This window comes from Lissotriton helveticus, chromosome 8 (assembly GCF_964261635.1).
Source record: "Lissotriton helveticus chromosome 8, aLisHel1.1, whole genome shotgun sequence".
NCBI lineage: Eukaryota > Metazoa > Chordata > Amphibia > Caudata > Salamandridae > Lissotriton > Lissotriton helveticus.
The window spans coordinates 272,531,903-272,557,089 of record NC_136069.1 but is presented as its reverse complement, the minus strand read 5'-3'; positions in this window follow the sequence as shown (position 1 = coordinate 272,557,089).

The window sequence follows — 25,187 nt, the reverse complement described above, 5'->3', positions numbered from 1 at the left end:
CACAAAGGCAAGCATGACATTGGAAACCATGCTTACTTCGTCAATGATAAGAAGTTTCATTTTCCTCAAGACTCTTGAAACTTCACAACAAGCATCTCCAGATAACTTGTGGTATTGTAATTTGTTATCATGCTCCACTGGCAGCATCAGTAGACGATGCAAAGTAATACCTTTAATGTTATGTGCTGCCAGTCCAGTTGGAGCGGTGACAACACAAGACAGCGATGACTCAGTCCTTTTCTGCAAATAACATGAAATTGCTTTAATGAGGAAACTTTTTCCAGTTCCTGCTTCTCCACTCACGTACAGTCGGACAGGCTTCAACGACGTACATGAGCACTCTTTCTTCTCATGACTTAATCCATGATCAATTTGGTTGGTAACTTCGTCATATATTTTCCTCTGCTCAACGTTGAGTTGTCTTTCCAAATCTTCTAAGTTAACCGCATCCTCCTGAGCATGTACCATGGCTCTTTCCACTTCAATCATGGCAGTGGAAGCTTCATTTTCGATACCTGGTCCTTCTAGTGGATCCTGACTCAATGAAACAGAACTCTGACTGTCCTGAGAACTGTCTCTAGCAATCTCGGCTGCAATTGTTGCTTCCTGCTCGATTTCCGCATTCAACATTTCTAGATATTTTGGAAAAACAGGACATTCTATGGTCTCCTTGGCTGCATTGAAAGAGTCTTCGTAACAGAGGAAATCTCCAAGCAGTTCCTCTTCTGCACGCCAAGGCTTGAAAAGTTGCAAAAGGGCTAAATAGAAAAACTCTTTTCTTTCAGGAGATTCGCCACTCAATTTTCGATGATTTTCCAATTGGCATTTTCTTTGCTTGACCAGACATCCCTCACTTCCAATTACAGCATACACTCCTTTATCAATATCTTCTTTGATGTTCCTCTTGAATATGTAATTTTGTAGAACCTCATACAGACAAACATTCTCGAGGTGACTGCTTCTATTTGGATAATATGTATCCAACATGTTGGTCTTCAAAATATCTGTACTGTTTGGCTCCTTTTCCTCCAAATACTCAATTTCTTGTACAGGTTTCAGAACTCAATTACGCGTTGCAGCAAGACCAAGACTCACCCAAATGATACTCCTAGATTTGGCATAGAGACTTGCTGAAGATAACCGGTCAGAACATTCGTAAGCTCCGATTTCTCGATGCGACAACATCTTCAGACTGAAACTGTACAACTTCTTACTGATGCTCTTTTCATGGGAAATGTCCTCCCACATATCCTTCAATTCTGTATTTTTTTTTTTGTGATGTAAGATGTCACATACCGAGCCACAGCCATACAGTTATCAGCCACAAACTGTATATCCATTCCACATGGACAAAATCACTGGGTTGTTGTCGTTGATGTACTTGGACTCTTCGTTTCTTTTCAAATTGTATGTATTTTTGGGTGATTTCCTCGTCACATTATGTCGCAGCGAAGACATCAAACTGTTCACTCTTCCTTTAGAAATCACCGGTCGTGGAAAGCTGAAACGACATTTTGTATAGAACTTGTCCTTGTTTCTGAATTTACAACGACAATACTTTCCACAACGATGGCTTTGAAAGCGTAAAACTTGTTTTCTTAGGCTTTTGTCTTCCTTTGTCTTTGGAACAGCACATGTAGAATACTGTTCTATGAAACTCATCACTAAGTCATCCGGATCTGTTCCAAATTTGGGTGCATCTTTGATCCATAGCAGCATATGTATATGAGGAGCACCTCTTGCTTGATACTCCTTTCTCCAGAAGAAATCCAACACCTCTCCAAGAGGTGGATTTTTCTTGTTCATGATGAAAGACATCATAGCTTCAAATCTATGATTGAAGTACCTGCATACATTCACTGGATCCAAAGAGCACAGTTCTCCGGGTGTCTTAAATTCGATATTTTCAATGTTTCCATTTGCCTCTCATAGAAATTCAAGTAAGTCTTCCCAGCCATACTCGGCACAGCTGAGAGTGAGGAACCATGTGGGAGTTCCTAAGTTCCTCAGCATACATTTTAAATCACCATGACGACGGTACCAGTACTCATTAGTACCACGCTGACATGCCATGAGATTAATCAGGTGAGAATCCAAAATACTGTCTTGCACATTGACTTTATCCATAAAGTCCCTTGCCGAGATATTTTGCATCTGTACACCACTTTTCAAGATGTGGCTCACTGCATATGACACTCCAGACAGATCACTTTCAAACAGTAGATGGAACAAATAGGGATCTTCTGCATACAATCGTAAAGTCCGGTATTCAGAAGCAGGAATTTGATCAGGTCGCTCATCATATCTTCCTCCTTGACCTGTTGGAAATAGCTGTGGGAAACACCGAGCTTCCAAACTTTCCTCCCAAACACTAATGGGACTCCCTTTGGCTTGTTTCATTTGAAACAACTCAATAGCATTCCCCATGACTTCCTTGGAATGCAAAGGATGAACACTATAATGTTCATATATTTCTTCATTTTTAGAGGCTTCTACTTTCTCAATTTGTCCAGCACACAAATCGCTGTCCTCTTCTTCACTTACTTCCTCTTCTGCAACACATACATTCTTGTAGTACTCATTGTTTTTCATCAAATACAATGTTGCCTTTTTGACTTTCCTAACATTCACTAAATCTTGCCAGATTTTCTTACTCTTTGTCGGAACCCCATTAACTAAGATAACCAGAGGTTCCTCTTCCACTTTCTCTACTCCAATTGTATTAATGTTTTTCTTCAAATCTAGAGGCAAATAAACAACTCTTCCCTTTAATCCTCTCTGTAAATCTGATGGAGGCAATTTCCCTGTCTTTGGCTCCATTCGTACAATAGCCTGAAAGGGATGGACACTTTGAATGAAAATAGATTCATAAGTATTTAAATCCTTCAATTCAGAAGGAATGTCAACCAATTCCAGATTATTATGAACCGCTCTAGCAGGCATCCGGTTTTGATTTAATTTGTTACAACAATAAGTACACACACGTTGATCCGATCCCAAATCAAAACAATTTTCTACCATCAAGTATGTTGCAAAATCCTTCCATTCACTATTATTTTCCCTTTCACTTTTTGCATATAAATCCACTAACTTAGTCTGATTCTTATAGTAAGTGCGTCGACAACAAACACAAGTGAAATCAGGCCTCTCACTTGATTTCACCTGAAACGTGGCAATTTCCTTCTGAAAATTATCTGTACTGGAAACCTGTACACTCTCTTCCACATTACCTTCTTCTTCTGGGTCAATTTCAACATTCTCCTCTTTACTTGCAAAGTAACAAAACTCAATTTCTTCACAAATATTCTTCACATCTACATCAGAACCATGCAAAAGAGCACAGCTTAATTGTTTAAGCTTAATTGCTGGACTCTTAGCAAAATACAACATTCTCACTAATTTCCTCACTTTATTATGATGGACTGCTAGCATCCTGAAATGATGAAAAACACTCTGGCATACTCTCCTGGAAAGACAAGCCAGTGAATGACCATGCAAACCTGTCACTTCTCTCACTCTGCATAGATCTAATTCCTGCAACAACTTCATTTTCTGTTTTAAACTTTTCTTATTAAATGTCCGTACAAAATCACAAAGCAAATTGATGGAATCCTGTCACACACTGCAAATACTACTACACTTCCAGGTGTACACTGGACCCTTAGCACGTCTCCCTAAAACTTCATCACCTAACACCTCTTCTGCCTCTGTTGACACAAGTTTTTCTTTTTCAACAGGATAACCATCTTTCACCTCATATGCTCGACCACTGGTGTCAACTGCATGCACCAAATCATTATCCTGAAAATAACTCTCCTCATTAAAAAATGCCTCACAACTTGAACTATGCTTCCATTCTCCAGAAAAAACTTCACAAAAATTACTACGATTAACTGTTCTCTTCCATCTACTATTTGATTTGAAATCATAAATTGCCTTGCTTAGTTTCCTAATTCTATTGATTATCAAAATAAATAACTTTCGCTTAATTTCGAAAGCCTGATCAATAATTTTCTGTAAATTTTTTTTTCTCTTACAAAAAGCCACTTTCTGTTGACCTTTCTTAATATTTTTTAACAAATTGCCAATTATCCTGTTGCGGAACATTCGTCTACGAGTGTCCCTAAACAGATTTTTCCTTCTACTACCATGCACAGAGTTATCTCCTGCTCTAGCAGTAACATTTTTGAGTGGCCTTTCCTTCCAATTTAAATTGGCTCTCTTCTTCTGGACTAAAACATGTTCTGTAGTGATACTTTTTTGTCTGCAAATGTTTCTTAAAAAAGATTTTGTTGTCTTACCCGGAGTTTTTCTGGTGACTTGACAAGTTTTTATTGTAGAGGACTGCTGCAAAGGTTTACCAAGGTGGGGTGTAAGTCGCTTTGCTTCTTTTCTTTTTCTTTGCCTTGAGGGCATTTTTGAATTTTTCAAAAGATCTTCAGTTAAATCTGTGGTAAATATTTTTAAAAAAAGGTATTAACCACTATTACCAAACAGTAAATCATTAACAGTCGTCAAAAAATTAACACACTAGTTGTCAATTCTACATACAATAATTTTTAGTGCATTGACAAATTTAAAACTCACAAATAGTAGCAAAGAAATGGAATGCTTCTACATTTGACCTGTGCTCTTTTATATGTGAATCTGAACTAATTTTATTAGCATATTTCACTATTTTTTTAAAAACACTTCACACAAGCTGTTTTTGAAGTTGTATTTAATTTTAAATAAAACGGTTAACATGGTTACTTTTCATTTCCAGTAACTTTTAAAAATAAGTCTTTATAGTTCCATAGGCTCAAGCAGGTCAGCTTCCCACCCTATGTCATACAATTCTGACAAATCGGCATCCTCATCATATTCTTCATCATCCACAGGATATAAATCATCCAAGGGATCTACTTCCACTGACGTTTCAATGACAAGTTCAATGATAAGATCAAGATCAACAGATTGCTCATTATCACTCATGGTTGATGTTGTCGTTATCTTTAAAGAAAGAGAACAACAATGAGATGTTGCAGAGTAAGAGACAAATCTCAGAGACTATAATAGTAAAATTGTTTAACAAGAGTAACATTTTGCAGATATTATTTAGCCATGTCCAGCGATGCTGAGGAGGTGAGGCCTATGTCCAAGTTTTCAGTGAACAGGACTCATCTCTTCTTAACCTTGGATAAGCCTCACCGACTCTGTGTCCCCTGCTCATACTTAAATGTAAAGGGGCAGATTTATGTTAACTGGTGCATCCCCAGGGATGCACCAGTTAACGTGCGCAGCTGCTCTGCCACCCATGGTGTGCCGCATTTACAATGCGGAGCACCATGGGGCAAAAACAGCACAGATGCGTCACACATCTGTACCGCAAAAGTGGCGCATTGCAGAAATCACGTCGCAAGCGCGACATGACTACTGCAATGCACAGAGGCAAGCCACACATTGCATGGTGCATCACTCCTTATGCCTGTTTCAAACAGGCGTAAGGATTTGATTCAGCAATGCCATAAAGCTGACTCAGTGAAATCTTGTAAATTTCACTGTGTTAGTTTTACAGGGCTTTCATGCAAGTGAACGCCCACCCTGCAACAAAACGCCCACATGAAACCTGACGCAGGTTTCATGTGGCACAGGACTTTACACAAAAGTGACGCAACGGCGGCGCAAAAGAGGCGCACGGCCATCATAAATCTGCCCCTAACATTTTAAATGATTTTTTTCAGAATGCCGATAAGGTATGGCCTATTCAGAGGTTTGTTTGAGGTGAGGCCTACTCAGGGTTGCAGATGAAATTTAGGCTTGTTGAAGAGAACAGAGGAGATACTACATGTGCAGGCCTACCAACGAAGTGAGTCATGTCCACTGCACTCTTGAACAAAGGCCAGACCTCCTCTGTCTCCCTGGACAGGCCTAAACCTCATCTGCACAATGTGATTCGTAATGTTAGGAAACACAGGTGATATAATTGAAAAACGTGCAAATATTTTTGCTCAATTCACCATCACATCACCTGTATTTCCTCAGCTTAGGTATCTCATTGTGCAGATGTAGTCTAGCATATCAAAGAGTACGCAGAAGATGAGCACTGTATGCAACAACTTTGACACTTACAGAAGCCTCAGCTTCTACATCCCCCTACACAGTCCTAAATATAAGCTGACGGTATCTTGTTGCAGATGAAGTGAGGCCTATCTTGCAACATTGTGCATCTTTTGCACCGCCGCTGCGTCACAAAAGTGACGCAACGGCGGCGCAAAAGAGGCGCACGGCCATCATAAATCTGCCCCTAACATTTTAAATGATTGGTTCAGAATGCCGATAAGGTATGGCCTATTCAGAGGTTTGTTTGAGGTAAGGCCTACTCAGGGTTGCAGATGAAATTTAGGCTTGTTGAAGAGTACAGAGGAGATAATACATGTGCAGGCCTACCAACGAAGTGAGTCATGTCCACTGCACTCTTGAACAAAGGCCAGACCTCCTCTGTCTCCCTGGACAGGCCTCATTGTGCAGATGTAGTCTAGCATATCAAAAAGTACACAGAAGATGAGCACTGAATGCAACAACTTTGACACTTACAGAAGCCTCAGCTTCTCCATGCCCCCTACCCAGTCCTAAATATATACATTTTAAGCTGACGGTATCTTGTTGCAGATGAAGTGAGGCCTGTCTTGCAACATGGCGCATCTTTTGCGCCGCCGCTGCGTCACAAAAGTGACGCAACGGCAGCGCAAAAGAGGCGCACGGCCATGATAAATCTGCCCCTAATATTTTAAATGATTGGTTCAGAATGCCGATAAGGTATGGCCTATTCAGAGGTTTGTTTGAGGTAAGGCCTACTCAGAGTTGCAGATGAAATTTAGGCTTGTTGAAGAGTACAGAGGAGATAATACATGTGCAGGCCTACCAACGAAGTGAGTCATGTCCACTGCACTCTTGAACAAAGGCCAGACCTCCTCTGTCTCCCTGGACAGGCCTAAACCTCATCTGCACAATGTGATTCGTAATGTTAGGAAACACAGGTGATGTAATTGAAAAACGTGCAATTTTTTTTGCTCATTTCACAATCACATCACCTGTGTTTCCTTTGCTTAGGTATCTCATTGTGCAGATGTAGTCTAGCATATCAAAGAGTACGCAGAAGATGAGCACTGTATGCAACAACTTTGACACTTACAGAAGCCTCAGCTTCTCCATGCCCCCTACACAGTCCTAAATATATACATTTTAAGCTGACGGTATCTTGTTGCAGATGAAGTGAGGCCTGTCTTGCAACATGGCGCATCTTTTGCGCTGCCGCTGCGTCACAAAAGTGATGCAACGGCGGCGCAAAAGAGGTGCACGACCATCATAAATATGCCCCTAACATTTTAAATGATTGGTTCAGAATGCCGATAAAGTATGGCCTATTCAGAGGTTTGTTTGAGGTGAGGCCTACTCAGGGTTGCAGATGAAATTTAGGCTTGTTGAAGAGAACAGAGCAGATAATACATGTGCAGGCCTACCAACGAAGTGAGTCATGTCCACTGCACTCTTGAACAAAGGCCAGACCTCCTCTGTCTCCCTGGACAGGCCTAAACCTCATCTGCACAATGTGATTCATAATGTTAGGAAACACAGGTGATATAATTGAAAAAACCAAGCACTCATGAGGGCTTATTTACAAGGACCTTGCACCACCTTTAAAGTCACTTTTAACGTGGGGAAAATAACGTGAATGTGGCTCATAAGCTTTGTAAATTTGCCCCCATGTTGACTATGAAACTCTTGCAGAACATATTGTGAAACCTTAATGACTTCAAGAAACGTGTTTTTAAAACGACAAACAAGGAAATTATTCTCCCATATTCATGGTGGAAAGTGAAATATTTATTTAAAGAAGCCGACACCATTTTGACTTTCTCATAAATGTAAAAAGTATTTCTTTTTTTTGAAAAACGATTTTCTGGTCATAATTTGAAAACACAACACAGCTCCTATGTACAAGCACACCCTGTCAGTACTTAAATTTGCCAAGCACACATGGGGGCGTATTTACAAGGACCTTGCACCACGGGGAAATGACTTAAATTTGCAAAGCACTCATGAGGGCGTATTTACAAGGACCTTGCACGACCTTTAAAGTCACTTTTAACATGGGGAAAATAACGTGAACGTGGCTCAAAGGCCTTGTAAATATGGCCCATGCTGACTATGAAACTCTATCAGTACATCTCAAGAAACCTAAATGATTTCAAGAAACGTTCTTAAACACATCAAGTAAGCAATTTATTCACCCAGATTCATGGTGAAGTGACTTAAAATGCCCTAACACACATGAGGGCATATTTTACAAGGCCCTTGCACCCCTTTCCCCCCTCTTATTCAATCTGTACGTTGCCCCGCTTATCTTTTCTCTTCAACAGATGGAGGTCGCCGTTTTTAATTACGCGGACGACCTCCAGCTGGTTTTCAATCTATCCTCTTCTCCCTCCTCTATCTTAAACTTTCAATCTGTCATGCTCCACATCAGGGACTGGATGAACCACAATCACCTCAAACTCAACCCCGACAAGACCGAACTGGTGTTGACGGGTGGTTCATCCAGCCCCTGGTCTCCCCTCTTCTGGCCCCCCTCCCTTGGCCCTTCTCCTGTACCCTCTTCCTCTGTTAAAACCCTGGGCATAAAACTCAACTCTCAACTCACCCTTCACTCCCAGGTTAGCTCTGTGGTGTCTTCTTCTTTTCTTGCACTGCGCACTATACGCAGGGTGTCCCGTTTCTTCACTTTTTCCGCTCTCAAACTTATTATTTTGGCCATGGTAGTATCCCGCCTGGACTACGGCAACGCCCTATATGCTGGCATCCCCGCATATAGCTTGCGCCGCCTACAACTGATACAGAACCAGGCGGCCCGCCTGGCCTTCAAACTTCCAAAATTTCACCACTCTACCCCTCTTCTAAAAACGCTACATTGGCTCCCTGTGCTGGCCAGGGTCCAATTTAAGCTCGCCTCTATCACCTTTTTGGCACGCCAGGACGTGGCACCTGCATTTATCTCTTCTGAGATCACTCCCTACGTTCCCACCAGGGAACTCCGCTCGTCCTCCCAGTCCCTCCTCACTGTCCCACGCTACCGGAGAAAGAAGTGGGGAGGCTCAAAATTTGCCACTCTTGCCCCGATCCTCTGGAATTCCCTTCCCCTCGAACTCCGCTCCATCACTCTGTACCCCCAATTTCGAAAACATCTCAAGACCTTCTTGTTCAAGAAGTTCCTTGAGTAACACGCCATCACCCCCCCTCGCTTTCTAGCCCTGGACCATGTTAGCATTAGCGCCAAGAAACCGTTGGTAGACGTGCGCTCTATAAATAATTTTAAACTTAAACTTAAACTTAAACTTTTGCGTCACTTTTAACATAGGGAAAATAACATGAAAATGGCTCAAACATGAGAGTGTATTTACAAGACCCTTTCATCACTTTAGCATCAACTTTAACATGGGGAAAATAACGTGAAAAATGCTCAAAGTCCTTCTAAATATGCCCCATGCTGGCTATGAAACTCTAGCAGCACATATCAAGAAACCTAATTGACTTCAAGAAACGTTTTTAAACACATTAAGTAAGCAAATTATTCACACAGATTCATGGGGAAGTGACTTAAAATGCCCTAACTCACATCAAAGCGTATTTTTAAGGCCCTTGCACCACTTTTGCGTCACTTTTAACGTGGCTATAAAACTCAAAGAAACAAAATCTATTTGTAAAACACTTGACACAAAGCAACATTTTAAATACACAACTTTCTTCATAATTTTCTCCCTAAAGCATACTATTCTCTATCTAAATTAAATGAATCTTTTCTCACCTTAGCAAATACTTTTTGAGTTTCAAAATAGTCTCAGACACACACCAATTTTTCTTTAGCAGAGCAAAGGGTATGTACTCCAGAGGCTGCAACCAACAAAGGCACAGAAATGCTGTAATTCATCACACATATCTCTCATGTCACCCAATCAAAACTCTTCCCTCACTTTTTTCAAATCAACACCCTTCCCCCCTTGCCCTTTCTGCCTTTTTTCCATAGCAACCACCTCCTGAAAGACCTCTCATGTTTACAAGTTCACACAACAATGTTTCAATTGAACTCTGAACTCTCAGTACACCTGCATATCCAGTGCAATCTTTCATAAAATGATTTTTTCTTGACCACTCAAATTACATCTTTCAAAGAACTCATCCATGCACCCTAACTTTCTGTGTTCAGCAATCAAAATCCACCAATCACTGCTACTGAATCATTAGCACTGAAACTCCACAGTTTTTTTCATTACAAACTCCTACTGTTTCAACTGCCATTTCATTGCCACACTTCATCTGACTGCAGCAGAACCTCCTCTCACCATGTTTTCTGTCTGGATTGTTGGACATAGTTACATCCACTGGGCTCAAAGGTATGCTGATAACAGAAATTTACACAACCTCAATTTACAAAATGTGGAAATCAACTGGATTGGTCACAGAGGATTAAGATGTCACCAATTGATACCATTGGTGAAAACCTTTTTGCATTTACTAAAACCTGACCTGTTAATTGTGCACTGTGGAGGAAATTACTTGGGCACTTTGACTGGGGTAGGTCTGGAAATGCTTTTAAAGGACACCTTTGAGCAATTGATGGCACTTTTTCCTCAAACTGCCTTGGTATATTCAAATATATGCCAAAGACAGAAATGGAGGTGGTCCAACCAATTTTGTCCACAAATTGAGAAATCGAGGAAGCATGTAAATAAGTCTGTTTCAGCTTACATGAGAGACCATGGAATCGGCTCCATCTACAACAATAACTTGCGTTACTACATGCAAGATATCTACAGAGGAGATGGAGTTCACTTCTCAGATGAGGGGAACAGAATTTTCATCCTGAATTTAAGACTATGTATTGGTACCTACTTATAAGTACCTAGAACTTACACAGAACCCAAAAGCTCTTTTCAGAGCTACCTTAACTATGATGACTCTTTTAAACTTTCATATGTACCTTTTTCCACTAATTTTCACTTTTGTTCGCTTCCCGGTTCGCTACCCGGTTCACGTACCGGCAGCTAACCTCGCGAAAAATTAATTTTCTTTTTCTTTTTCGACATATATGAGCCTCCTCAGCCACCCTTAGAAAACCTAGGGGGTCAGGATACATCTCCCGTGCCCCCTTATACCCTTTCCCAACATTCTTTATCCTCCATCTTGTGTCTAAATTCATCCGAAACACAAGATGGCGGACTCCGTTACGCTATCGGTTAGCTTCCCGGTCCGCGAACCGGGGCGCGCAACGGCAAACGCAGTTAAAAAAAAGGTGGGAAGTTAATTTACAAAGAAAGCACTGCAGACACTTTCACCAAATTTGAAATAGTTCCTAATGCATACCAGTCCCTACCATTTCCCCAAATTTGAATGAATTCCATCGAGCCATTTAGGCTCTAGCCCTGTCTAAATATCCTTAGGTAAATTACATGACAAAAACACATTGGAAAGAGTTGACATTTTCAACCAATGATAACATAACTTTCAAGTTGTATTTTTATGTGCTGTCATTTGATTGGTTTGGTAAATTAATATATATGAAAAATAAGAGGGAATGACAGCCATTTTGACTGGAACTACCTAAGGCACATTTAAAGAGCATTTCCTGGCAAAACCTTAGACACTTTTGTAAAGGTGAGTTAATAGTTTCTATGAGGAGATATGTTGTGCACCTAAAGTTAATTTTATAAAAACGTTTTCTGTTAGTTATTTACTGTCCCTCAGTTATAGTTATAGATTGACTTAGGCTTCTCTGTTGTAGTCATGGTTTGAGTTAGACATGGTTTGAGTTAGAGTTTCTAAGGGGAAATATGTTGTGCACCTAAAGTTATTTTTATTAAAACGTTTTCTGTTAGTTATTTACTGTCCCTCAGTTATAGTTATGGATTGACTTAGGCTTCTCTGTTGTAGTCATGGTTTGAGTTAGAGTTCATCACATGCTGTACTTTATATTTCTACTTCCTGCCTTGTACCATACACTGTCCAAACATAAATTCACTGTTAAAAACTCAGAACTATGTTGTACACGTTAATTAAAAAATGAAAATGTAGAAGTTTCTAACTTAAACTCTATTTCTCTCTCTCTTTTTATGCTACCTTAACAGCAATTATGGATAAAGAAGCTCAGGAAGCCAAACTTCAATCAGAAATTCAACAGGACATAGATGATTTTTATAATGAGGCTGTGGACAAACAACTTTTAGAATTCATGGACAATTTTGATAAAAAAGAGACAATTCATGAAAATAAAGATAAAGAAATTCCAGATGAACTTTTACTCGAAATTTCCAACAATTTTTAAATTTAACATAAATAAAATGTTATTTATAAATTAAAAATTGTTTGAGACGTTATTTTTTTTTTCAAAATATAAGATATAATAGTAGAGTAATTATATAAAAAAGTCAGACTAATGGTTAAAGATTCAACATTTTAATATTACTATGTGCTCAGGGAGTGCTCAAAGGATCTGTTTCTGCTTTCCTGACAGACAATGTTATGGATTCCATATTAGAACATGCAAGACATCTACAGAGGAGACGGTGTACACTGAATTTTAGACTCTTCATTGGTACCTACATGTTGGTACTTTCATAACCCACACAACACAACAGCTCTATTCAGAGCTACCCTACCTCAAAACACTCTAAATATATTATTTTACTGTTTCCCTTGGTTTTCCCCTTGTTACGCTATCCGGAACGCTACCCGGTACGCGAACCGGACGCTAACCGCGCGAAAATGTGAAAAAGATGTGGGGTTTTTTTCTCGCATATATGGGCCTCCTCAGCCACCCTCAGAAAACCTAGGGGGTCAGGATACGTCTCCCGTGCCCCCTTATACCCATTTCCCACATTGTTTTTCCTCCATCTTGTGATTAAATTCGATCGAAACACAAGATGGCGGACTCCTGTTACGCTACCGTTTAGCTACCCGGTTCGCGTACCGGGTAGCGCCTCTACCGCGAAAAAACGAATTTTTTAATTTTTTTATTTTTTGCCCCGCGGGACCCTTTAATAGCCCCCTCATCAATCCTAGGGGGTCAGGAGGGGTCTACCTTGCCCCCTTTCATTAATTTCCCCCTTCGTTTTTCTTCACCTCTTGTCTCTCGATCCTACCGAGAGACAAGATGGCGGCCGCTCCGGACTGTTTAGAATGTTGACAGACACCGGAGAGCCAATCAGCTTTGCTTCGCGAATTTCCGTTACGCGTCAGGTACGCGAACCGGGGCGCTAACCGGAGTGCTGTTACAGATATATATATTTTTTTGAACGTTAATTTATCAAAATCCACTGGAGCACATATATTGAGACCTAGCAAAGGCACATCGGGCAAACAATATCTACAATTTTGCCAAGTTTCGTGGAAATCAATTCAGCCGTTCGAGCTAAAAGTGAGTCCAACCGCCCTATGGAAAATTGCATGGGAAAAACGCGTTTTGGGACCCCCCTTTTTTCTCGGCCCCCCCTTGACGAAACCCCCCCAAATTTTCGGGGGCTGCTCAGAAACAAAATGTTCCATTTTCCTGAAAATTTCAGCCAATTCCGTCCTCAAACGCCAAAGTTATTCGACATAGAATTTTCAAAAATCCCATAGAGAAAAAATCCTAACTATATATACCTACTGGCGACCGCCAGTAGGTAATATATATATATATATATATTACCTACTGGCGGTCGCCAGTAGGTATATATAGTTAGGATTTTTTCCCTATGGGATTTTTGAAAATTCTATGTCTAATAACTTTGGCGTTTGTGGACGGAATTGGCTGAAATTTTCTGGAAAATGGACCGCCAGTAGGTAATATATATATATATATATTACCTACTGGCGGTCGCCAGTAGGTATATATAGTTAGGATTTTTTCCCTATGGGATTTTTGAAAATTCTATGTCTAATAACTTTGGCGTTTGTGGACGGAATTGGCTGAAATTTTCTGGAAAATAGAACATTTTGTTTCTGAGCAGCCCCTGGAAATTTGGGGGGGGGTTCGTCAAGGGGGGGCCGAAAAAAAAGGGGGGTCCCAAAACGTGTTTTTAACATTGAGTTTTCCATAGGGCGGTTGGCCTCACTTTTAGCCCGAACGGCTGAATGGATTTGCACGGAACTTGGCAAAATTGTAGGGACTGGTAGCCCGATGTGCCTTTGCTAGGTCTCAATATATGTGCTTCAGTGGATTTTGAGAAATTAATGTTCAAAAAAAGATATATATCTGTAACAGCGGACCGGGCAGCGCTCCGGTTCGTGGACTTTACGCGTACCGGAACTTCGCGTAGCGAAGCTGATTGGCTCTCCGGTGTCTGTCAACATTCTAAACAGTCCGGAGCGGCCGCCATCTTGTCTCTCGGTAGGATTGAGAGACAAGAGGAGGCCAAAACAAAGGGGGAAATGACCATAAGGGGGCATAGTATATCCTCCCTGACCCCCTAGGTTTAATGTGGAGGCTTTAAAAGGGCCCCGCGGGGCAAAAAAAAATAAAAAAAAAATTTGTTTTTTTGCGTGGGTAGCGCCCGGTTCGCGAACCGGGAAGCGTTCTGGGCAGCGTACTATAATGAAAAATGAATGATAGACTTTTCAAATACTGTATGTTAATTGATTGTTGGTTTTGTTGATTATTTTTTAATTTTTTTATTTTTTAAGCAATTATTTATTATTGTGATTGTGTTTCAAAATTTAATAACATTTCTAACATTTAACTAGTTTATGAATTACATATAAAAATGATTAAAGACTCAAACAATTTTTTAATATTACATACAATTTTATTTTTCAGATTGTTTTTCAAAATTTAATAGAACGTCTAGCATTTGACTGTCCGATATGTCCTCTTGTTGAGTGAACATAAGTTCCCACATTTGACCGTCATCATAATGGAGTAAATGATCGACAGATTCTACACATTGAAGTAATTCATAGTCCCGTGACTCATCCATGAATTCTAAGTCATCAATGGGTTCCATAACTTGTTCATTGTTGCTGTCCAGAACAATTTCGAAGGAAACATTCTGCTCACCTTCCATTTTATTGCTGTAATTTGCATAAAAAATAAATATATCAGTAGTGATAGGGCACTGTTGGGTTTAAGTTCAGACAGGTACTTGTGAGTTTATAACAGAGAAGTAATCTATGGGCACTGTATGGTTTCAGGCGTGAAGTAGTACTATTAAAAAGTGCCTGTGAAGAAGCCTAAGTAAATTCATAATTATACCACAGAAACCTAAATCAATCCATAATTATAATAAAGAAGCCTTTCTCAATGTCTAACTCTTACAGAGGGATAGTATATAACTATCTGAAAATGTTTTCAAATTTATAAAATAATATCTCACCTTCTAAAAACAAGTTTAAGTTGTGAGTGAAAATTATCTTGCAATGTAATTCAGGAAGTAGTAGTCAAAATGGCTGTGTTTCTCTCTCTTTCTTTATATATATTCAGGTACATAACCAATCAAATGTCAGGTAAAAAAAGTAGAAAATGAAAGTAACATTTTAATTGGTTGTCAATTCCAACACTTCAGATGTGTTTTGAGAAGTAATTTACCTCAGGGTATTTAGAGAGGTCTACAGGCTAAATGGCTAAATGGAATTCCAATCAAATTTGTGAAAATGGTAGGGATTGGTATGTAGTATGAGCTAATCTATATTTGGTGAAATTGTCTCCAGTCGCTTTTCTGTAAACTACTTTCCCACCTTTTTTGATGGTGCGCTTCCCAGGGAGCGACCCGGTACGCGAACTGGTGAGCGCCCCGGTTCGCAAACCTTAAGCGTTACGGGAGTCCACCATTTTGTGTTTCGGTCGAATTAAGATACAAGATGGAGGGCAAATAATGTTCAGAATGGGTAGAAGGGGGCACGGTAGACTTATCTTGACCCCCTAGGTTTTCTGAGGGTGGCTGAGGAGGCCCATATGTGCGAAAAAAAAAACATTTTAAAAAAAAATTAGCGAGGTTAGCTCCCGGTTCGCGTACCGGGAAGCGCCCCAGGGAGCGTACTTTGTTGAAAATTAGTGAAAAATGTTAGAGTAAAATAATAATTGTGAGTGATCAGATGTAGGGTAGCTCTGAGAAGAGCTTTTGGGTTTATGGTACATTTAGGTACTTATAAGTAGGTACCAATGCACAGTCTTAAATTCAGAATGAAAATTCTGTTGCCCTCATCTGAGAAGTGAACTCCATCTCCTCTGTAGATATCTTGCATGTAGTAACGCAAGTTATTGTTGTACAGGGAGCCCATTCCATGGTCTCTCATGTAAGCTGAAACAGATTTGTTTACATGCTTCCTCGACTTCTCAATTTGTGGACAAAATTGGTTTGACCACCTCCATTTCTGTCTTTGGCATATATTTGAATATACCAAGGCAGTCTGAGGAAAAAGTGCCATCAATTGCTCAAAGGTGTCCTTTAAAAGCATTTCCAGACCTACCCCAGTCAAAGTGCCCAAATCATTACCTCCACAGTGCACAATTAACAGGTCAGGTTTTGGCAAATGCATAAAGGTTTTCACCAATGGTATCAATTGGTGACATTTTAATCCTCTGTGGCCAAACCACTTAATTTCCACATCTTGTAAATTGAGGTTAGGTAAATTCCTGTTCTCAGCATACCTCTGAGCCCAATAGATGTAACTATGTCCAACAATCCAGACAGAAAACATGGTGAGAGAAGCTTCTCCTGCAGTCAGATGAAGTGTGGCAATGAAATGGCAGTTGAAAAAATAAGAGTTTAAAATGAAAAAAACTGTGGAGTTTCTGTGTTAATGAAGCAGTAACAGTGATTGGTGGATTTTGATTGCTGAAAACAGAAAGTTAGGGTGCATGGATGAGTTGTTTGAAAGATGTATTTTGAGTGGTCAAGAAAAAATCATTAAATGAAAGAATGCACTGGATATGAGGTGCACTGAGATTTCAGAGTTCAATTGCAACATTGTTGTGTGAACTTGCAAACACCAGAAGTCTTCCAAGAGGTGGTTGCCATGCAGAAAAGGCATGAAATGGCAGAGGGGGGAAGGGTTTTCATTTGAAAAAAAGTGAGGGAAGAGTTTTGATTGGGTGACATGAGAGATATGTGTGAAGAATTACAGCATTTCTGTGCTTTTGATAGCTGCAGACTCTGGAGTGCATACCTTTTGCTCTGCTGAAGACAAATTGGTGTGTTTCTGAGACTGTTTTCAAACTCAAAGTATTTGCTAAGGTGAGAAAATATTTCTTTAATTTAGATAGAGAATAGTGTGCTTTAAGGAGAAAATTATGAAGAAAGTTGTGTTTTTCAAATGTTGCTTTGTCTCAAGTGTTTTACAAATAGATTTTGTTTCTTTGAGAAAATGTAATTGGAGAAAATGTGAAGTATTAGTACTGACAGGGTGTTTTTCTGCATAGGAGCTGTGGAGTCTTTTCAAATTATGACTTGAAAATCGTTTTTGAGGAAAATGAATGGTTATAATATTTCTGACAAGGACATAATGGTGTATGCTTCTTTATAATGCAATTGACTGTCTCTGATGTTATTTTTCCCATTTCAATGTAAGACCTTTCTCTGTGGCGCAAATTGCTTGTAAATATGCTCCCACCTGTGCATGGCAAATTTAGATTTTGAATGTTTGTGTTACATAGCCATGTTAAAAGTGATACAAACATGCTGCAAAGGCAATCAAAAAACGCTTTTATGTGTCTTAAAGACATTTTAAGTCATTTTCCCATGTGCAGTGTTTTGAAATTATGATTTGAAAATCGTTTTTGGGGAAAAGGAATTGTTTTTAAATTTATGACAAGGACATAATGGTGTATGCTTCTTTATAAGGCAATTGACTAGGATGTATGACGTTAAAACGCATACTTTTACAACGCATACCGTTACAACGGGACTTTTACAACGCAAATACTATTACAACGCATGTATTTACAACGCATTTTTTTACAACGCAGGTACCTTTACAACGCATACCATTACAACGTAAGTATTGGTAAGTATATATAATTTTTTTAATTGTATATTATTTAAAATTAATATAATTTAATGTAATTGTATTTAATTTAATTTAATTTAATTTAATTTCATTTAATTAATTTAATTTAAATTTAATTTTATTTTATTTTTACCCTGTACCCCTTTACCCAAAAACCCAAAACTGACCCTGAACCCTAAAAATACCCCTTTACCCAAAAACCCAAAACTGACCCTGAACCCTAAAAATACCCTTTTACCCAAAACCCCAAAACTGACCCTGAACCCAAAAAATACCCCTTTACCCAAAAACTGAAAACTGACCCTAAACCCTAAAAATACCCCTCTCCCAAAAACTGAAAACTGACCCTGAACCCTAAAAATACCCCTTTACCCAAAAACTGAAAACTGACCCTGAACCCTAAAAATACCCCTTTACCCAAAAACTGAAAACTGACCCTAAACCCTAAAAATACCCCTTTACCCAAAAACTGAAAACTGACCCTGAACCCTAAAAATACCCCTTTACCCAAAAACTGAAAACTGACCCTAAACCCTAAAAATACCCCTTTACCCAAAAACTGAAAACTGACCCTGAACCCTAAAAATACCCCTTTACCCAAAAACCCAAAACTGACCCTGAACCCTAAAAATACCCCTTTACCCAAAAACCCAAAACTGACCCTGAACCCTAAAAATACCCTTTTACCCAAAAACCCAAAACTGACCCTGAACCCTAAAAATACCCCTTTACCCAAAAACCCAAAACTGACCCTGAACCCTAAAAATACCCCTTTACCCAAAAACCCAAAACTGACCCTGAACCCTAAAAATACCCCTTTAAAAAAAACCTAACATATAACATTTTAAATATAATTATATACTTACCAATACTTACGTTGTAATGGTATGCGTTGTAAAAGTACCTGCGTGGTAAAAACATGCGTTGTAAATAAATGCGTTGTAATAGTATTTGCGTTGTAAAAGTTCCGTTGTAATGGTAGTGCGTTGTAAAAAATGCGTTGTAATGGGTGTATACCAATTGACTGTCTCTGATGTTATTTTTCCCATTTTAATGTAAGACCTTTCTCTGTGGCGCAAATTGCTTGTAAATATGCTCCCACCTGTGCATGACAAATTTAGATTTTGAATGTTTGTGTTACATAGCCATGTTAAAAGTGATACAAACATGCTGCAAAGGCAATCAAAAAACGCTTTTATGTGTCTTAAGGACATTTGCTGTCATTTTTCCCATATTACATTAAAAGACCTTTCTCCGTGGGACACATTCCTTGTAAATATGGTCACACTTGTGCATGGTAAATTTAGATTTTGACTGTTTGAGTTACATAACCATGTTAAAAGTGACCCAAAAAAATTGCAAAGGCTTTCAAAAAACACTTTCATGTGTCTTAAGGACATTTTAAGTCATTTCCCTGTGGGCAGTGTTTTCAAATTATGACTTGAAAATCGTTTTTGAGGTAAAGGAATGTTGTTAAAATTTATGTGCGCCATATGCCCCCAAATTTCTTTTTCCGGGGTGCAGCAGGGTGTTCTTGAGACACCCCTGCACCTTTGGAAAAATTCCTAATTTGCGATGAGCTAATTGCTAATCGCAAATTGCACCTTCATTCCTATGGGCATCCTGGCCCATGGAAATGAATGGGTAATTTGCAATTAGCAATTTGCTCATCGCAAATTAGGAATGGTAAAGAATCGCTATTTATTCCTTAAAATTCGCTATTTTGGAAATGCAAAATAGTTTGATGATACATATGGCGGTTGATCTCTAACAAGATAAGAAGCTTAGGGATACATTTATGATGACTGGCGCAATGAAGTGGACATCACTTACTTCATTGGTAGAGCTTTACATGTATTATCTCCTCTGTATTCTTCATCAAGCGTAACTTTAATCTGCAATCCTGAGTAGGCCTCACCTTAAACAAACCTCTGGATAGGCCACACCTTATTGTCATCATGAATTAATCATTTAAAATGCTAGGGACAGATTTATGATAGGTGTATGCCTCTTTTGCGCCACTTACAAAACACTGCCCATGGGGAAATGACTTAAAATGTCCTTAAGACACATGAAAGTGTTTTTTTAAAGCCTTTGCAATTTTTTTGGGTCACTTTTAACATGGCTATGTGACTCAAACAGTCAAAATCTAAATTCACCATGCACAGGTGGGAGCATATTTACAAGGAATGTGCTCCATGGGAAAGGTCTTATAATGTAATATGGGAAAAATGACATCAGAGACAGTGAAATGCCTTATAAAGAAGCATACACCATTATGTCCTTGTCGTAAATTTACAAACCATTCCTTTTCCCTAAAAACGATTTTCAAATCAAAATTTGAAAACACTGCACATGTGGAAATGACTTAAAATGTCCTTAATTCAAAATTTGCTATTCCTTATTTTGCGATTGCACTGAAGGATTTGCAAATTTTGCGATTCCTTAAATGCAATGTATCAAACAAAAAATATGTAAAAAATGACATTAAGGATTTGGAAACTACCACCAACTTCTAGTTTGTGGTAATTTGCGAATTCTTTTCAAAAAGCTTTTTTCCAAAAAACAAAAGGTGCCATATGACGCCAATACATGCCCTGAGGGCATGTATGTGCGCCATATGCCCCCAAATTTCTTTTTCAGGGGTGCAGCAGGGTGTTCTTGAGACACCCCTGCACCCTTGAAAAAATTCCTAATTTGCGATGAGCTAATTGCTAATCGCAAATTGCACCTTCATTCCTATGAGCCTCCTAGCCCATGGAAATGAATGGGTAATTTGCAATTAGCAATTTGCTCATTGCAAATTAGGAATGGTAAAGAATTGCTATTTATTCCTTAAAATTCGCTATTTAGGAAATGCAAAATAGTTTGATGATACATATGGTGGTTCATCTGTAACAAGATAAGAAGCTTAGGGATACATTTATGATGACTGGCGCAATAAAGTGGACATTACTTACTTCATTGGTAGGCCTTTACATGTATTATCTCCTCTGTATTCTTCATCAAGCGTAACTTTAATCTGCAATCCTGAGTAGGCCTCACCTTAAACAAACCTCTGGATAGGCCACACCTTATCGTCATCCTGGATTAATCATTTAAAATGCTAGGGACAGATTTATGATAGGTGTATGCCTCTTTTGCGCCACTGTGCGTCACTTTTATGATGCAGCGGCGGTGCAAAAGATTTGCTATGAGGCGACAAAATTACAAATTGATGCATTTAGGCAGATGTGTCATGGTGTAAAAAAAACGTGCCACATGAAACCGATGCAGCAGTGATGCAAAAGATGCACCATGTTGCAAGACAGGCCTCACTTGGGGCCATATGTATCAAGCTAATTAGCATTCGCAAAGATCAAAATTCTGCGAATTTCGGCCTTTGCGAATGCTAATTAGACAAATGGTATGTATCAAACAAGTTTGATGCAAAATAAGGAATAGCAAAATTTGCTATTCCTTATTTTGCGATTGCACTGAAGGATTTGCAAATTTTGCGATTCCTTAAATGCAATGTATCAAACAAAAAATATGTAAAAAATGACATTAAGGATTTGGAAACTACCACCAACTTCTAGTTGGTGGTAATTTGCGAATTCTTTTCAAAAAGCTTTTTTCCAAAAAACAAAAGGTGCCATATGACGCCAATACATGCCCTTAGGGCATGTATGTGCGCCATATGCCCCCAAATTTCTTTTTCAGGGGTGCAGCAGGGTGTTCTTGAGACACCCCTGCACCCTTGGAAAAATTCCTAATTTGCGATGAGCTAATTGCTAATCGCAAATTGCACCTTCATTCCTATGAGCCTCCTAGCCCATGGAAATGAATGGGTAATTTGAAATTAGCAATTTGCTCATTGCAAATTAGGAATGGTAAAGAATTGCTATTTATTCCTTAAAAAATAGTTTGATGATACATATGGCGGTTCATCTGTAACAAGATAAGAAGCTTAGGGATAGATTTATGATGACTGGCGCATCACCAGGGATGTGGCAGTCATCCTGCGCCGCTGTTCCGCCACCCATGGTGTGCTGCATTTACAATGCGGCGCAGCATGGGGCAAAAATGGCACAGATGCGTGACGTATCTGTGCTGTAAAGGTGGCGCATTGCTGGAGTTGTATCGCAAGTGCGATGCAGCTCCAGCAAGGCTCAGGGGTGCCCCATCTCCACAATGTTGCGTCAAGACCTATGCCTGCTTAAAGCAGGCGCAGGGTTTTGACGCAGCTTTCTCCTATCTGATTGTAAATGCGGCACACCATGGGTGGCAGAGCAGCGGTGCACGTTAACTGGTGCATGCCTGGGGATGTGCCATTTAACATAAATCTGCCCCTTTACATTTAAGTATGTGCAGGGGACACAGAGTCGGTGAGGCTTATCCAAGGTTAAGAAGAGATGAGTCCTGTTCACTGAAAAATTAGACATAGGCTTCACCTGCTCAGCATCGCTGGACATGGCTAAATAATAGCTGCAAAATGTTACTCTTGTTAAACAATTTTACTATTATAATCTCTGAGATTTGTCTCTTACTCTGCAACATCTCATTGTTGTTATCTTTCTTTAAAGATAAAGACAACATCAACATGAGCGATAATCTGCAATCAGTTGATTTTGACCTCATCATTGAACTTGTAATTGAAACATCAGTGGATGTTGATCCCTTGGATGATTTAAATCCTGAGGATGAAGAAGAACGTGATGAGGATGCAGATTTGTCCGAATTATATGACATAGGGTGGGAAGCTGACCTGCTTGATCCTATGGAACTATAAACATTTATTTTTAAAATTTATAATAAATAAAAAGTAAAAATGTAAACCGTTTAATTTAAAAATAAAGACACCTTCAAAAACAGGTTATGTGTAGTGTCTTCAATAAAATATTAAAATATGCTCATAAAATTAGATCAGATTCACATATAAGATAGCACAGGTAACATGAATATAAATTCCATTTCTTTTCTGCTATTTCTGTATTCTAAAATTGCCATACACTAAAAAATCTGATATGTAAAAATGTAAAGTAGTGTTTTAAGTTTTTGATTACTGTTATTGATGTACTGTTGGGTAATAGTGGTTAATAACATTTTTTAATATATTTTACCACAGATTCAACTGCAGATCATTTCAACATTTCACCATGCCAACGAAAGAAAGACTGAGAAAGGCTGCAAAACGTCAAAGACAGCAGGTGATTGAAAAAAAGCAGCAGTCCTCTAACAAAAAGATTTGTCAAGTCAACAAGAAAGCACCGGGTAAGAGTACAAAAACATTCATAAGAAATATTTGCTGTAAAAAAAATATTACTACAGAAAATGTTTCAGTCCAGAAAAAGAGAAGCAATTCAAATGGAAAGGAAAGGCCAATCAAAAATGTTACTGCTAGAGCAAGAGATAACTCTGTGCATGATAGTAGAAGGAAACAACAGTTTAGGGAAATTCGTAAACGAATGTTCCGCAACAGGATAATTGGCAATTTGTTAAAAAATATTAAGAAAGGTCAACAGAAAGTGGTTTTTTATAAGAGAAAAAAAAAAGTTGAGAAAGTTATTGATCAGGCATTTGAAATTAAACGTAAGTTATTTATTTTGATAATCAATAGAATTAGGAAGCTAAACAAGGCAATTTATGATTTCAAAAGAAATAGTAGATGGAAGAGAATAGTTAATCGTAGTAATTTTTGTGAAGTTTTTTCTGGAGAATGGATGCATAGTTCAAGCTGTGAGGCATTTTTTAATGAGGAGAGTTATTTCCAGGATAATGATTTGGTGCATGCAGTTGACACCAGTGGTCGTGCTTATGAAGTGAAAGATGGTTGTCCAGTTGAAAAAGAAAAACTTGTGACAACAGAGGCAGAAGAGGTGTTAGGTAATGAGGTTTTAGGAAGACGTGCTAAGGGTCCTGTGTACACCTGGAAGTGTAGTAGTATTTGCAGTGTGCGACAGGATTCCATCAATTTGCTTTGTGATTTTGTACGGTCATTTAATAAGAAAAGTTTGAAGCAGAAAATAAGGTTGTTGCAAGAATTAGATCCTTGCAGAGTGAGAGAAGTGACAGGTTTGCATGGTCATTCACTGGCTTGTCTTTCCAGGAGAGTATGCCAGAGTGTTTTTCATCATTTCAGGATGCTAGCAGTGCATCATAATAAAGTGAGGAAATTAGTTAGAATGTTGTATTATGCTAAGAGTCCAGCAATTATGCTTAAAAAATTATGTGCTGCTCTTTTGCATGGTTCTGAAATAGATGTGAAGAATATATGTGAAGAAATTGAGTTTTGTTACTTTGGAAGTAAAGAGGAGAATGTTGCAATTGACCAAGAAGAAGCGGGTAATGTGGAAGATAGTGTACAGGTTTCCAGTACAGATAATTTCCAGAGGGAAATTGCCACGTTTCAGGTCAAATCAAGTGAGAGGCCAAATTTCACTTGTGTGTGTTGTCGACGCACTTATTATAAGAATCAGACTAAGTTAGTGGATTTATATGCAAAAAGTGAAAGGGAAAATAATAGTGAATGGAAGGATTTCGCAACATACTTGATGGTAGAAAATTGTTTTGATTTGGGATTGGATCAACGTGTGTGTACTTATTGTTGTTGCAAATTAAATCAAAACCAGATGCCTGCTAGAGCAGTTCATAATAATCTGGAATTGGTTGAGATTCCTTCTGAATTGAAGGATTTAAATACTTATGAATCTATTTTGATTCAAAGTATCCATCCCTTTCAGGCTATTGTAAGAATGGAGCCAAAGACAGGGAAATTGCCTCCATCAGATTTACAGAGAGGATTAAAGGGAAGAGTTGTTTATTTGCCTCTAGATTTGAAGAAAAACATTAACACAATTGGAGTAGAAAAAGTGGACGAGGAACCTCTGGTTATCTTAGTTAATGGGGTTCCGACAAAGAATAAGAAAATATGGCAAGATTTAGTAGATGTTAGGAAAGTTAAAAAGGCAACATTGTATTTGAAAAAAAATAATAAATACTATAAGAATGTATATGTTGCAGAAGAGGAAGTAAGTGAGGAAGAGGATAGCGATTTGTGTGCTGGTCAAATTGAGAAAGTAGAAACTTCTACTAGTGAAGAAATATATGAACATTATAGTGTTCATCCTTTGCATTCCAAGGAAGTCATGGGGAATGCTATTGAGTTGTTTCAAATGAAACAAGCCAAA